Source organism: Aegilops tauschii, chromosome 4, assembly GCF_002575655.3.
Source record: "Aegilops tauschii subsp. strangulata cultivar AL8/78 chromosome 4, Aet v6.0, whole genome shotgun sequence".
Classification (NCBI taxonomy): Eukaryota; Viridiplantae; Streptophyta; class Magnoliopsida; order Poales; family Poaceae; genus Aegilops; species Aegilops tauschii.
In genome coordinates this window covers 283841805-283858088 of record NC_053038.3, presented here as the reverse complement: position 1 = coordinate 283858088, position 16284 = coordinate 283841805, and the positions used below count along the sequence as shown (strand labels likewise).

The following is a 16284-nucleotide window of genomic DNA, read 5'->3' as shown; positions in this document are numbered from 1 at the left end:
AGCTAGCAGACGGCAAAGAGCTGGCAGATGGCAAATTAGCTGATTCCAGTAGTGCTAGAACAAGAATTAAGCCACCATATGAATCAATCATGAGGGCATCCTATGGACCTAGAAATTAAGCCACCATATGAATCAATCACGAGGGCGTAAAACGATAGTGCTTGTTGGGAGGCAACCCAATGATTCTTTTGTCTTTTTCTTATTGTTCTTGAGTGTTTGCACAATTATTCCACTGTTATGATTGTATTTTTTATGTTTTAATTAGTTTTTGTGCCAAGCAAAGCCTTTGGGGTCATGTTGGGTGATAGTTGATTTGATCTTGTTGGAAAACAGCAATTTTGCGTCTAGTAAAATAATTTTCAAAATTCACAGAAGCGACGAACAATTCTGAATTTTTTTACACAAGATTGATATACAAATTGCCTACGTTGTCATAAATTTTCAGAATTTTGGAAGTTACAAAAGTATTCAAAGTTTTCAGATTGCTACAGACTATTATGTTTTTGACAGATTCTGTTTTCTTTGTGTTGTGTGCTTATTTTGATGAATCTATGGACTCTATCGGGGGGTATAAGCCATAGCAAAGTTGGAATACAGTAGATATAATGCAAAGAAAATATGAATGGGTTTGCAACAGTACATAGAGTAGTGATTTGCTTTGTTATACTAACGGAACTCGCGAAGGTTTTGTTGAGTTTTGTGTGATTGAAGTTTTCAAGTTTTGGGTGAGATCACGATGGATGAAGGAATAAGGAGTAAGAAAATCCTAAGCTTGGGGATGCCCCATGGCATCCCAAGCTATTATCTAAAAGAGAAGCAATAAACTAAGCTTGGGGATGCCCGGGTGGCATCCCCTCTTTCTTCTAACGACCATCGGTATTTTACTTGGAGCTGTATTTTTATTCGTCACATATCATGAGTTTTGCTTGGAGCGTCTTGTATGATATAAGTCTTTGCTTGTTTTCTTTTTATTTTGTGTCGTCTATCCTTGCTGGATACACCTATTTGTGAGAGCCAAAATTATGCTATGACTTGTTACAATTGCTCTCTATGCTTCACTTAAATCTTTTCGAGCTAAGGAATTGCTCTAGTGCTTCAATTATATCTTTTTGAGCATGGTGTGCGTTAGTACTTTTGAAGAAATGCTCTCACGCTTCACTTCGGTTCATTTGAGAGTTAGTAATTTTTTCAAGAAATTATCTCATGCTTCACTTATATTATTTTGAGAGAAGAAAATTTCATGATCATGTTCTTGACTTAGATTTGTTTGAGCTATCAAAAGCAACATTTGAAATTCGTCCCAAAGTGATAGATATTCAAGAGGGATATAACAAAAACTTTAATGAAGATCATTAAACAAAATAAACTTGTTCTTTGTATTGGTTTTGTGATATGATGATATAATATGTGAGTCATGTTGATGAGTAATTATGCTTTAGTAAGAATATTGATGTTAAGGTTTGTGATTTCCTATGCAAGCATGAAAGTCAATAGTTATGCAAACAAATTACATCCTACTCGTGGTGCATTATTCAGTGTTAGTTATGCTTAATGCTCGCTTATGAGATTTTTCGTTTCTTGGTTGGACGTATCTCAATCTTTTGCTAGCCTTCACTTGTACTAAGTGGGATGAGTACTTGCGCATCCAAAATCCTTAAAACAGTTTTGCCATATGAGTCCACTATACCTACCTATACGCGGTATTCTTTTTCCGTTCCAAGCAAATTTGTATATGCCATCTCTAATATTCAATATAAATTTCCTTTTTGTGTGCTCGTACCGCTCATGAAACGGTAGGGGGTGGCTGATATTTTTCCATGCTAGATGTGTTATTCTCAACATGAGTGTTTATTCACCTGTCATTGCACGAGAGTACGTCAAAGGTATTAGGAATGCTCTGTCCTAAATGAAAAATGAATTTACTTTATGTTGTCAAATAATAAATTCCTTGGAAAGTGTTGGTATGATCGGCAACCGTGGATTCGGTTAGCCGTGGAATGTGAAAGTATGGTGGAAAAAGGAATAAACTTTAGTTTCTGTTTGGGAACCGCCTATGATATATCTAGGATGGAAAGTATTGAGAACTACTCGATCGTTTTCGTTGACAGGAAGGCATGCCATCCAAAATGTTTTATCTCTATTTTTTTGCTTTGAGCTCTGACACCTCTACAAATCCCTACTTCCCTCTACAAAGGGCCTTTCTATTTACTTAATGAAACTTGTTTTGAGTATCCATCTTCTCTTATAATGCACCAACTAAGGGGTACTATGATCGTACTTGAGCATTGGGTGTAGCTAATATGCGAGTGTGTTTCATGAGTGGGTCAATGATTGAGTATAATGGGCTAGGGATAACTAGCTCTAGTGTTGATATTTTGAAAGACATGGTTGCTTGTTGATATGCTTGAGTATTGAAATCTTCATGTCAAAACTAGACTATTGCTTTGACTCGTATAAAAGTCCAAATGTCCATGCTACAAAAGAAAAGAATATGTGATGAACATGTTAGGCACCATTCCACATCAAAAATTCTGTTTTTATCATTTACCTACTCGAGGACGAGCAGGAATTAATCTTGGGGATGCCGATATGTCTCCAACGTATCTATAGTTTTTTACTGTTCCATGCTGTTATATTATAATTCTTGGATGTTTTACAACCATTTTATAGCAACTTTATATCATATTTTGGGACTAACCTATTGACGTAGTGCCCAGTGCCACTTGTTGTCTTTTGCTAGTTTTTTACTTCACAGAAAATCAATACCAAACGGACAAATGCAGCGAAAGTTCTTGGAGAATTTTTTTGGAACAGAAGACACATGATGGGCCAAGGAAGTACCAGAGGGGGGCTTCGAGGGGAGGACAACCCACCTTGGCACACCTGGGGGCCCTGGCGCGCCCTGGTGGGTTGTGCCCACCTCGGTCGCCTCCCGCACCGCCTCTTTGCTCTACAAATACCCCAATATTCCAAAAACCCTAGGGGAGTCGACGAAACACAATTCTAGCCGCCGCAAGTTCCAGAAACCATGGATCAGTCTAGACACCATCACGGAGGGGTTTATCATCCTCATTGGTTGTGACGCCCCAAGACCGATGCTCCAGACGCCTTCCGTGTTTTGCGTGACTGTCGTGTGTTTCGTTTGTTTGTTGCATTCATCATCTGCATTGCATCCGCATGTTTTCATAAAACTTGCATCCGCTCGTAGTTGCCACTTCTTCCTCGTCTCCGTTGACCGCCTCTCATGTCGACCGGACCGCTCTCTTCCCTCTTCTCTGAGCCCATCAAACCCCCTTGTCTCCATGGCCTTTTGTCAAACCCCTCGCGTGCGTCCGAAAGCTGTTCCGAACCCGACCCGAGCAGTCGTGACCGATGGGTCCGGATCATCTCCAAGTATCCCTATGATATCTTCGTTTTATTTATTGGACTCCCTAACCTATTTATTTTGGGCCGTCCGATTGTGATCGGGGGAACCGATCAGCCCCAAACCTAGCTGACTTGCTATATATAGCCAGCAACCCTAGAAACTAGGGATCATGTCCCATCCATCCATGTCCGCAGCCGCCACTCTATTCCTCGGGATCCATCCCGTTCCACCTTGTATTCAGCCACCCACCAACCAGAGCAGCGCCCGACCTTCCCTGTCCCATCCATCCCATCGATCCAGCCGCAGCCTCCTCCTTCCTTGATCCTACCAGCAGCAAGAAGAGCCACAGGAGCTCCTTCCTCCACCCTCTTCTTCCACGAGCACCTCGTCCCCACTACCTCCTCCTTGTCGTCCAGCAGCAGCACCGAGCCACCGGCGAGTAGCAGCAGCAGAGCCGTCGCCAGGCCAGCCCCTCGCGCCCCTCTCCTTCTTCCCTTCTCCCTGTCGTCATCTCCTCCCTCTCTCTCTCTCTCTAATTCCCGCCATGGCCGTCCTCGCAGGTAACCGAGCTCCAAGCGCGCCGCCATCCTCGGAGTTCGCCGTCCGCTACCGTTCCTCATCAGATCTGCCGGTCCCTGCCGGATCCGCATGCCTCCGGCACCTCTCGCGCCCCGTCGTGGTCGGAGCCTCCATGCGTCGTCGTCCTGTTCGTCCTCTGCATCGCCTGCGCGTGCGAGGGAGGTGCCTGAAACCTCGCTGCCTCGTTCTCCTTCGCGCTCGAGCCGCGCCGTTCAGCTCCTGCCGCCGGAGCTCTACATCAATCCTTCCTCGCGCCGAGCTTCCTGCTTCCCTGCCGTTCCTCGCCTCCCGGAGCAAGTCGCTGCTTCGCCAGCCTCCCCTGCTCGTCCCGCAAGTGCAGCCGCTTGCCCCATTGACCGCGCGCCTCGCCCACTTGGGCCAGATCAGCGCCAAGACCCAGCGTCGCCCCCTGCCGGCCTCCCCTCTACACCGACCGGGCCTTGGCCCATGGTGAGTAGACCCCCAACGCCCCTCCTCCGTTCCTACTTGGGCTTGGCCCGATTCCGCTACTGCAGATGTCATGCGCCTAGTAGATTCAGCCCGATATATTTTTCCCTGTTCCAGCGATTTTAGCATAATCCAGAGATTTACTGTTTTACAAAAAAGTCCTTGCACATCATGCATATAATAACTCATTAACCGTGCATCGGATTAAAATGTTTTAAACATGGAAAATGCTTAGAATTTCATCTAGTTTCATAATGTGCTGCTTTCATCCATGTTTAAAATGTTTAAATTGCTGTTTGCATTAATTTTCTTAAATGCCATGCTAAAATGCTTTATTTCATAGCTAAATAACAGTAGCTCCAAATTAAATAAACTTTATATGTAAATGGGGTAGAAAAATGCCTAGTTTAACATGGTGCACTTTATTTTGCTGTTTAACAACATTAAAATTGTGTTTATGGAAGAACAGTGCCAAATCTAAAATATGCACATGAGGATTTTCCGGAATTGTTGTTTGTTGTTCCGGCCTCATTTAAACTTGCCTAGATAGGTAGTTTTCTTATGCCTCACCTCTTAACATGTTAATAAACATTTAATACTGTTGGGTACATAACCAAGAGAGAACTAAATAATCGTATGTGGTATTTCGTCAATATGCAACTCGTTACATATTGAGCTCCACTTAACTTGTAGTATTGTTTGTTGCACTTTGCCATGCCATGCCTCTTTAAACCGGACATGCATGATCCTTGGTTGTGCATCATGCCATGTTTATGTGATGGTTGTTTACCATGTTGTTTGTTTCTTTCTGGGTTGCTTCTCCCGTTAGCTTCGGTTTCGTTCCGGAGTTGTGAGGATTCGTTCGACTATGTCCGTTTGTCTTCTTCATGGTCGTTCTTCTTCCTGGCGGATTTTGAGGCAAGATGACCATTACCCTCGATATCACTTCTATCTTTGCTTGCTAGTTGTTCGATCTATCGCTATGTCCCGCTACCTACCACTTGTTTATCATGCCTCCCATATTGCCATGTCAAGCCTCTAACCCACCTTCCTAGCAAACCGTTGTTTGGCTATGTTACCGCTTTGCTCAGCCTCTCTTATAGCGTTGTTAGTTGCAGGTAAAGTTGAAGATTGCTCCATGTTGGAACATGTTTATGTTGGGATATCACAATATCTCTTATTTTAATTAATGCATCTATATACTTGGTAAAGGGTGGAAGACTCGGCCTTATGCCTGGTGTTTTGTTCCACTCTTGCCGCCCTAGTTTCCGTCATACCGGTGTTATGTTCCTTGATTTTGCGTTCCATACGCGGTTGGGGAATTATGGGACCCCCTTGATAGTTCGCTTTGAATAAAACTCCTCCAGCAAGGCCCAACCTTGGTTTTAACATTTGCCACCTAAGCCTTTTTCCCTTGGGTTCTGCAGACTCAAGGGTCATCTTTATTTTAAACCCACCCCCCCCGGGCCAAAGCTCCTCTGAGTGTTGGTCCGAAACGGGCAGCCTGCGGGGCCACCTCGGGGCAACTTGAGGGCTGGTTTTACTCGTAGCTTGACCTATCCGGTGTGCCCTGAGAACAAGATACGTGCGACTCCTATCGGGATTTATCGGCACATCGGGCGACTTTGCTGGTCTTGTTTTACCATTGTCGAAATGTCTTGTAACCGGGATTCCGAGCCTGATCGGGTCTTCCCGGGAGAAGGAATATCCTTTGTTGACCATGAGAGCTTGTGATGGGCTAAGTTGGGACACCCCTACAGGGTATAAACTTTCGAAAGCCGTGCCCGTGGTTATGTGGCAGATGGGAATTTGTTAATGTCCGGTTGTAGAGAACTTGACACTTGACTGAATTGAAATGCATCAACCGCGTGTGTAACCGTGATGGTCTCTTTTCGGCGGAGTCCGGGAAGTGAACACGGTTGTGGGTTATGTATGAACATAAGTAGTTTCAGGATCACTTCTTGATCATTTCTAGCTTCTTGACCGTTGCGTTGCTTCTCTTCTCGCTCTTATTTGCGTATGTTAGCCACCATATATGCTTAGTGCTTGCTGCAGTTCCACCCCATTACACCTTTCCTACCCATAAGCTTAAATAGTCTTGATCTCGCGGGTTATGAGATTGTTGAGTCCTCGTGACTCACAGATACTACCAAAACAGTTGCATGTGCCGATGATACCAGTGCAGGTGATGCTACCGAACTCAAGTGGGAGTTCGACGTGGACCTTGGTCTACGTTTCGTTTCCTGATGATCAGTAGTGGAGCCCAGTTGGGACGATCGGGCATCTAGCATTTGGGGTTGTCTTCTTTTCTTTTAGTTCCGTAGTCGGACCTTAATTGTACTATGTACACTACTAGAAAAAGGCCTACTAGTGGCGCACCAGTTTTGCCTACTAATGGCGCACTACTGGTGCGCCACTAGTACCACGCCACTAGTATTTTTTACTAATGGCGCACCACTGGTGTGCCATTAGTATACCAGATACTAATGGCGCACCACATAGAAGTGCGCCATTAGTAACAATTTTTTTTCAAATTTTTTTCAGAAATATTTTTTCCAAATTTTTTTTTTCGTTTTTTCTTAATCTCGGATCACTATGGCTTAATCTCAAGTCAAATCACACTAAGTGGTCAAACTTCCCGGAAGGTCACCCATCCTCACACTACTCCAGCCCGAGCACGCTTAACTTCGCAGTTCTATCCAACCCCAGCACCACCTCACTTAACAGCCACTTGTTGATATATCTATCATATCAATCCTATTAACCCTTGTTGATGTCTAGGACTTTGTTCATATTCATGAGTATGATGAAATTTTAAAAAATATTTCAAACTTCCCTGTCATACTACGAATCATTTTTTGAAAAAAAATTCCAAAAAAAATTTCAAAACCAATATTTTTTTTGTTACTAGTGGCGCACCTAGCAAACAGTGCGCCACTAGTAAGTTTGAAATTTTTTGAATTTTTTTGCCACTAGATCTTGAAAGCCCCGTATCTTTTTTTCTGTTAGGTCTTTGAGGATTTTGAAAATGTTTAACGGGGTTCCCCCGGTTAAATTCTTATGTAACTTTTCGAGTAGATGATTTTTCATATAAAAAACTTTTTAATCCGAGTTCGTATGCAAAAGTTATGCCCATTTTACAAATTCCTGAGAGATTTTGCAAATAAAGTCGAAATTCATATTTGTAAATTTTCCCAACAACTAGACCACATATCACATGGGAAACTTATGTTCTTTTATTTTTTGACATTTCCGTCATTTTCTTTTATTTTTTTTTAACTGACAAGGCGGTCCGGGGGGGTGCATTCGGTGGAATGGGCCAAGTTACTAATGGCGCACCGTGGGGGTGGTGCGCCATTACTAGTTAGTAGTTCAACTAGTAATGGCGCACCACCCCAACCGTGCGCCATTAGTAGTTTTTCAAAAAAAAATGAAACAAAATTACTAATGGCGCACCTGTGAGTGGTGCGCCATTACTAGTTCAACTAGTAATGGCGCACCGTGGGAGTGGTGCGCCATTAGTAGTTGAACTAGTAATGGCGCACCGTCCCACGGTGCGCCATTAGTAGTTTAAAAAATAAAAATAAAAAAAAATTGAAAAATTTTTTGAAACATAATTACTAATGGCGCACCGTGGGATGGTGCGCCATTACTAGTTGAACTAGTAATGGCGCACCGTCCCACGGTGCGCCATTAGTAGTTTTGAAAAAATAAAAAATAATTTTTTTACTAATGGCGCATCGTGGATGTGGTGCGCCATTAGTATTTGCACACTAATGGCGCACCAACACATGGTGCACCATTAGTATTTAGTAATGGCGCACCACATGTACAGTGCGCCATTAGTGTCCATATTGGCTATAGCTGTTTTTGTAGTAGTGGAATGATGTATGTTTAATTAATGTATTGTGTGAAGTGGCGATTGTAAGCCAACTCTTTATCCCATTCTTGTTCATTACATGGGATTGTGAAGATGACCCTTCTTGCGACAAAACCACCATGCGGTTATGCCTCTAAGTCGTGCCTCGACACGTGGGAGATATAGCCGCATCGTGGGTGTTACAAGTTGGTAGTCAAAGCCATCCCCGACTTAGGAGCCCCCTGCTTGATCGAATCGCTGACATTGTTGAGTCTAGAACAAAATGTTTTGAGTCTTAGGATTATATATATCGAAGAGTAGGATTCTTTTTACTCCTCAGTCCCCTCGTCGCTCTGGTGAGCTCTCCTGACGTAGATGTTTTGACTTTCCTGTCCTCAAATTTCACTAAAAAAAATATTAGGATCACGCGGTTATCATGGAATCGTTCCGATATTCTTGTGACAAGAACATTGTTCTTGGTGCCTCCTGACATTTAGGGGTTGTGCCAGTGTCCCGGGGAGTTGAGCTCCGAGGTGTTGTCGTCACAATTTTATCGTTGCAGTTCCGAAATACCTGAGTTTCGCCGACATCGAAAATCTCTTTTATGCAGTTGTTGGTGAGATAACCTCGACACCACCCAGTACTAGGGCGGGAGATCAGGAGTATTGCCATAACTCGTATAACGGATGCTTTTCGAAGGTTGAGGTACATGATTTCCGGAGTTTTCTTGGTTATGTGTTGACGGATGGATACAACTGGATGTAGGGATTGTTAGTTTGGGTGAGATATTAGCTTCCCCTGTATCCCCAACACCAGATTGCATAACCAGAAAGTTTCGGGAGTTTATAGGTGGGAATTCAAGTAGCTCCTAGAATATCTTTTCGACAGATGTATGATTTGAGATTGGGGTCCAACGTCTAGTGCTTCTCTTTTCACGGTCGATTTACAGTGGTCGCGAGGCGTCTTAAAGAATCCTTGGTTATGCCGATTCGGGGACGTCTTGTTTGTCATTCGTGACGTCCACTGTACGTCGTGCCCGTGGGGCCTCATCACGAACACCTTGGGCGAAATCTCTATCATATGTTTGTTTCCGGCTTATTTTGTAAGTCAATCCTTTGTTTTGTTTTATGTTGTGGTATTCAAGTTGCTTCGAAGTCAAATGTGGATTCCATACCTTCCCTAAACGGTGTTCTCATATTTCCATGGGAGTGCTAATCGTTCTTGATCACTGAGGTTGTCATGTCAACTCTTTTCCAACCGGCGTGCTTCTCTTCAAGTGGATCCGATCATTGCAACATTCGCAACATCACCTCTCAGTTTTCTCAACGGTGTCTGTTTCATCCATCCCAAGTTGCCTTTGTTTTCCCGCCCTCCCACCCTTTTTCTTCAAGGACTTAGATTTCTTAATCAAGTATCCTTCTATTGATGGGAAGTCTCCCCATTCTTTTCCTTCAATGTTCTTAGTCGGTGATTCTCATGAAGATGCTTAGGAGCTTCAAGTACATCCGTCTTCGTTCTCATTTTCTTCTCCGGTGGATTCAATTCTAGCTTTGAGTGTTGATCATATCCTTTCCTTGTGTTAAATGTTTTCTCATGCCGGTGCACCTCTTAATCATCCACCTCTTGCTATTCTTGTTTATCTCGAGTGCTGAAGATATCCCAGAAGATTCAAGTTTCTATTCATAATCCTTTCAAACTATTTCGAGGTCTTACCTTATTCAAGCCATTTAATTCACCGGCGCAATCTCTCTTTTAAATTGTTCAACGGTGTTTCCTTTTGAGTAGGACCTAACCCACAGGTCTTTTTCCAGGATCTTACCTGACTCTTCTTATTTTCCCGGAGCTATTCTCAAATTCATTTCAAATTTTGACGTAAGAATGAATTATCATCAGTCAAATGTCTTTCTCCAAGATCTTCCAAATTCTTTTCATCGTGGTTCAACCTTTCTAATTTTCATTCTGGAGTGGCTCCTCAATTGTCATGGTGGCTCTCATCATCATTCTCTGCATTTGAAGACTGAATAAGATTTTTCTCTTAAATTTTGCTCCGTTCTCTTAAAGATGCGTAGTTCAAGCTTGAGGTCATCGTCTCATAATTGTTTTCGATTGTGAGAATTCTTTTCGCCCATTTGGAGCAATTCAGGAGTCTTTTCTGTTTGACTCTCCGGAGCCATCATCTCAGAATTATTCATTCCACTTTCAGCTCTCGTTCTCCAAATCTTACCGGTGCATCATTCAAGTATTCTCTAATCAGCTCGTGATCTCTTCGTTCATTTGTATCTAAATTCTCTCAAGTATCTTCGTTCTTTTTCTAATTCGTCCTGGTGTTTCGCTATCTTTTCTTTGTTCTTTTTTTAATTCTTATAGCGGTTTGTTCAACATTCCTCTTCCTATGTTCTCATATTAATTTATTCGTTGTTTCAATCCTACCGGTGGTTCATTGAAGACCTTCTCAAATTTACGCTATATCTCTCTTAATCCTTTCTACGAGAATAAGTAGTATGCCAAATCCGTTACTTGTCATCAATTTAAATTGGTGAAGGATACGCACAACATAATTCTTATTCTTGTTTCATCCAAGTGATTAATTCTTTCTACCGGAGTTTGTTTGTGATATCATTTTCTCAGTTATATGTTGCTCATCTTTCTTTTCCGGAGTTCCAAGCTTTCAGCATTATCTCATCGCGAAGCTCCATCTAAATCATCGCAAGGCTTCACCTTGTGTTCTCAACTTTTCTTTCTTTTTAGCATCCTTTTATTATCGGAGTTTCTTCATGGTGGTTCATCAAGGATTTAATTCATTCTCTAAGTGTTCTCCAAGATTCTTGTTGGAGGAGTTCAAGCATTCTTCATCTTGCATTCCAAGGTGCAATTCTTCCTACATTATCTTTTGAGATGGTGTTATGTCATTCTTGGAAATTTCTCCTCGTGTTTCATGATTCACAAGTTGTCAGGAATGAGATAATTAAATCCATCATTTTCTCTTTGTTCAAGAGATCTTTTCGACCAATCAATCTCTTTGTTGGAGTTATCTTGGGTTATATTTCACCTACAGCCTTCCCTAAGGAATGTTGCTATTGTGGTGCTTAACAATGACCCAAGTTATCTCTTTATCATCTTGGTGCAAGAAGTTTTTCATCTCTTTGGTGCTCTCAATCAAATCAATGGTTTTCGTTAGTGGCCGTTTGTCACCTCATAGTTTTGAGATGTTTCCATAAGCCCACTACAAGCTTATTCTTTTCGTTGCTAGTTTTCCAAGAACTCCGTTCAATCCTTCCTTGCAAGGATGCTCTTGAAATTCAGTTGTGGTGGAAGTTGTCATTTTCTTCTCTGTCCCTTTATCCCAACAATCTAGCTACTATTCTTTCATTCCTTTGAGAGGCATTGTGATGTTGCTCTCTTCGACCAATCTTCTTGTTTTGTCAAGATCATGTTCTTTCCTTGCTTATCCATTTAACCGAGTGTTGTGTCATCTCTTCAATTTCTTTTCATCTTATCAAGTTTTCCTTCTCTTTTCTACCGGAGTGCCACCCAAATTCTGTCATTCTTGTTCCTTGGCTATCTTATTATACCGAGGTGGTCATATTCTTTTGTTCGTGAAGCTCTTATTTCCATGTATTTCAACCTACAAGGTTCTCATGGGGTTCCTTGTTTCCGTTTACTACGGAGTGCTCTCAACTCGCTCATCTCCGTTGTGTCATTTCTTTCGAGCTGTTCAACTTCCATGGTTCTTTGGTTTCACTCGTTTGTCAAGAAGCAATTTGTTTTACCTCTTCCTCTTCCGCTTCTCTTCGGTGCCATCCTTAGATCTTGGGACGAGATCTCTTGTAAATGGAGGAGTGTTGTGACGCCCCAAGACCGATGCTCCAGACGCCTTCCATGTTTTGCGTGACCGCCGTGTGTTTCGTTTGTTTGTTGCATTCATCATCTGCATTGCATCCGCATGTTTTCATAAAACTTGCATCCGCTCGTAGTTGGCGCTTCTTCCTCGTCTCCGTTGACCGCCTCTCAGGTCGAACGGACCGCTCTCTTCCCTCTTCTCTGAGCCCATCAAACCCCCTTGTCTCCATGGCCTTTTGTCAAACCCCTCACGCGCGTCCGAAAGCTGTTCCGAACCCGACCCGAGCAGTCGTGACCGACGGGTCCGGATCATCTCCAAGTATCCCTAAGATATCTTCGTTTTATTTATTGGACTCCCTAACCTATTTATTTTGGGCCGTCTGATTGCGATCGGAGGAACCGAGCAGCCCCAAACCTAGCTGACTTGCTATATATAGCCAGCAACCCTAGAAACTAGGGATCATGTCCCATCCATACGTGTCCGCCGCCGCCACTCTATTCCTCGGGATCCATCCCGATCCACCTCGTCTTCAGCCACCCACCAACCAGAGCAGCGCTCGACCTTCCCTGTCCCATCCATCCCATCGATCCAGCCGCAGCCTCCTCCTTCCTCGATCCTACCAGCAGCAAGTAGAGCCACCGGAGCTCCTTCCTCCACCCTCTTCTTCCCCTAGCACCTCGTCCCCACTGCCTCCTCCTCCTCGTCAAGCAGCAGCACCGAGCCACCGGCGAGCAGCAGCAGCAGAGCCGTCCCCAGGCCAGCCCCTCGCGCCCCTCTCCTTCTTCCCTTCTCCCTGTCGTCATCTCCTCCCTCTCTGTCTCTAATTCCCGCCATGGCCGTCCTCACAAGTAACCGAGCTCCAAGCGCGCCGCCATCCTCGTAGTTTGCCGTCCGCTACCGTTCCTCATCAGATCCGCCAGTCCTTTCTGGATCCGCATGCCTCCGGCACCTCTCGCGCCCCGTCGTGGTCGGAGCCTCCATGCGTCGTCGTCCTGTTCGTCCTCTGCATCGCCTGCGCGTGCGAGGAAGGCACCTGAACCCTCGCTGCCTCGTTCTCCTTCGCGCTCGAGCTGCGCCATTCACCTCCTGCCGCCGGAGCTCTGCATCAATCCGTCCTCGCGCCTAGCATCGCAGCTTCCCCGCCGATCCTCGCCTCCCGGAGCAAGTCGCTGCATCGCCCCTACTTAGCCAGCCTCCCCTGCTCGTCCCGCAAGCGCAGCCGCTTGCCCCGTTGACCGCGCGCCTCGCCCACTTGGGCCAGATCAGCGCCAAGACCCAGCGTCGCCCTGTGCCGGCCTCCCCTCTACACCGACCGGGCCTTGGCCCATGGTGAGCAGACCCCCAACGCCCCTCCTCCGTTCCTACTTGGGCTTGGCCCGATTCTGCTACTGCTGATGTCATGCGCCTAGTAGATTCGGCCCGATATGTTTTTTCCCTGTTCCAGTGATTTTAGCATAATCCAGAGATTTACTGTTTTACAAAAAAGTCCTTGCACATCATGCATATAATAACTCATTAACCGTGCATCGGTTTAAAATGTTTTAAACATGTAAAATGCTTAGAATTTCATCTAGTTTCATAATATGCTGCTTTCATCCATGTTTAAAATGTATAAATTGTTGTTTGCGTTAATTTTCTTAAATGCCATGCTAAAATGCTTTATTTCATAGCTAAATAACCGTAGCTCCAAATTAAATAAACTTTATATGTAAATGGGGTAGAAAAATGCCTAGTCTAACATGGTGCACTTTATTTTGCTGCTTAACAACATTAAAATTGTGTTTATGGAAAAACAGTGCCAAATCTAAAATATGCACATGAGGATTTTCCGGAATTGTTGTTTGTTGTTCCGGTCTCATTTAAACTTGCCTAGATAGGTAGTTTTCTTATGCCTCACCTCTTGCCGTGTTAATCAACATTTAATATTGTTGGGTACATAACCGAGAGAGAACTAAATAATCGTATGTGGTGTTTCGTCAATATGCAACTTGTCACATATTGAGCTCCACTTAACTTGTAGTATTGTTTGTTGCACTTTGCCATGCCATGCCTCTTTAAACCAGACATGCATCATCCTTGGTTGTGCATCATCCCATGTTTATGTGATGGTTGTTTACCATGTTGTTTGTTTCTTTCCAGGTTGCTTCTCTCGTTAGCTTCGGTTTCGTTCCGGAGTTGTGAGGATTCGTTCGACTATGTCTGTTTGTCTTCTTCATGGACTCGTTCTTCTTCCTTGCGGAATTTCTCGCAAGGTGACCATTACCCTCGATATCACTTCTATATTTGCTTGCTAGTTGTTCGCTCTATCGCTATGTCGCGCTACCTACCACTTGTTTATCATGCCTCCCATATAGCCATGTCAAGCCTCTAACCCACCTTCCTAGCAAACCATTGTTTGGCTATGTTACCGCTTTGCTCAGCCCCTCTTATAGCGTTGTTAGTTGCAGGTAAAGTTGAAGATTGCTCCATGTTGGAACATGTTTATGTTGGGATATCACAATCTCTCTTATTTAATTAATGCATCTATATACTTGGTAAAGGGTGGAAGGCTCGGCCTTATGCCTGGTGTTTTGTTCCACTCTTGCCACCCTAGTTTCCGTCATACCGGTGTTATGTTCCTCGATTTTGCGTTCCTTATGCGGTTGAGGAATTATGGGACCCCCTTGACAGTTTGCTTTGAATAAAACTCCTCCAGCAAGGCCCAACCTTGTTTATAACATTTGCCACCTAAGCCTTTTTCCCTTGGGTTCTGCAGACTCAAGGGTCATCTTTATTTTAAACCCCCCCGGGCCAGTGCTCCTTTGAGTGTTGGTCCGAAACGGGCAGCCTGCGGGGCCACCTCGGGGCAACTTGAGGGATGGTTTTACTCGTAGCTTGACCTATCCGGTGTGCCCTGAGAATGAGATACATGCGACGCCTATTGGGATTTGTCGGCACATCGGGCTGCTTTGCTGGTCTTGTTTTACCATTGTCGAAATGTCTTGTAACCGGGATTCCGAGCCTGATCGGGTCTTCCCGGGAGAAGGAATATCCTTTATTGATCGTGAGAGCTTGTGATGGGCTAAGTTGGGACACCCCAGCAGGGTATAAACTTTCGAAAGCCATGCCCGCGGTTATGTGGCAGATGGGAATTTGTTAATGTCCGGTTGTAGAGAACTGGGCACTTGACTTAATTGAAATGCATCAACCGCGTGTGTAACCGTGATGGTCTCTTTTCGGCGGAGTCCGGGAAGTGAACGCGGTTGTGGGTTATGTATGAACATAAGTAGTTTCAGGATCACTTCTTGATCACTTCTAGCTTCTTGATCGTGGCATTGCTTCTCTTCTCGCTCTTATTTGCGTATGTTAGCCACCATATATGCTTAGTGCTTGCTGCAGCTCCACCCCATTACACCTTTCCTACCCATAAGCTTAAATAGTCTTGATCTTGCGGGTTTTGAGATTGCTGAGTCCTCGTGACTTACAGATACTACCAAAACAGTTGCATGTGCCGGTGATACCAGTGCAGGTGATGCTACCGAACTCAAGTGGTAGTTCGACGTGGACCTTGGTCGTTACTACGTTTCGTTTCCTGATGATCAGTAGTGGGGCCCAGTTGGGACGATCGGGCATCTAGCATTTGGGGCTGTCTTCTTTTATTTTGGTTCTGTAGTCGGACCTTGATTGTACTCTGAATGATGTATGTTCAATTAATGTATTGTGTGAAGTGGCGATTGTAAGCCAACTCTTTATCCCATTCTTGTTCATTACATGGGATTGTGTGAAGATGACCCTTCTTGCGACAAAACCACCATGCGTTATGCCTCTAAGTCGTGCCTCGACACGTGGGAGATATAGCCGCATGGTGGGTGTTACATTGATGCCTCTCCGATGATGTGTGAGTAGTTCATTGTAGACCTATGGGTCCGTAGTTAGTAGCTAGATGGCTTCCTCTCTCTATTTTGATTCTCAATACAATGATCCCTTGGAGATCTATTTGATGTAACTCCTTTTGCGGTGTGTTTGTTGTGATCCGATGAACTCTGAGTGTATGATTAGATCTATTTTATCCATGAAAGTTATTCGAGTTTTGATCTCTTATATGCATGATTGCTTATAGCCTTGTATTTCTTCTTCAAATCTTTGGTTTAGTTAGGCCGACTAGATGGATTTTTCTTGCAATGGGAAGAGGTGCTTTGTGATGGGTTCGAT

General features: G+C 44.0%; 1 long non-coding RNA gene across 1 annotated transcript; it reads left to right on the top strand.

Annotated features, from left to right (window-relative positions):
• Positions 1–10595: 10595 nt before the first annotated feature.
• On the top strand, positions 10596–15842 carry LOC141021297 (uncharacterized). The gene is made up of 2 exons (XR_012182001.1): positions 10596–13422; positions 14233–15842. It is a non-coding gene; the product is annotated as an uncharacterized lncRNA (long non-coding RNA).
• The last annotated feature ends 442 nt before the right edge of the window (positions 15843–16284 follow it).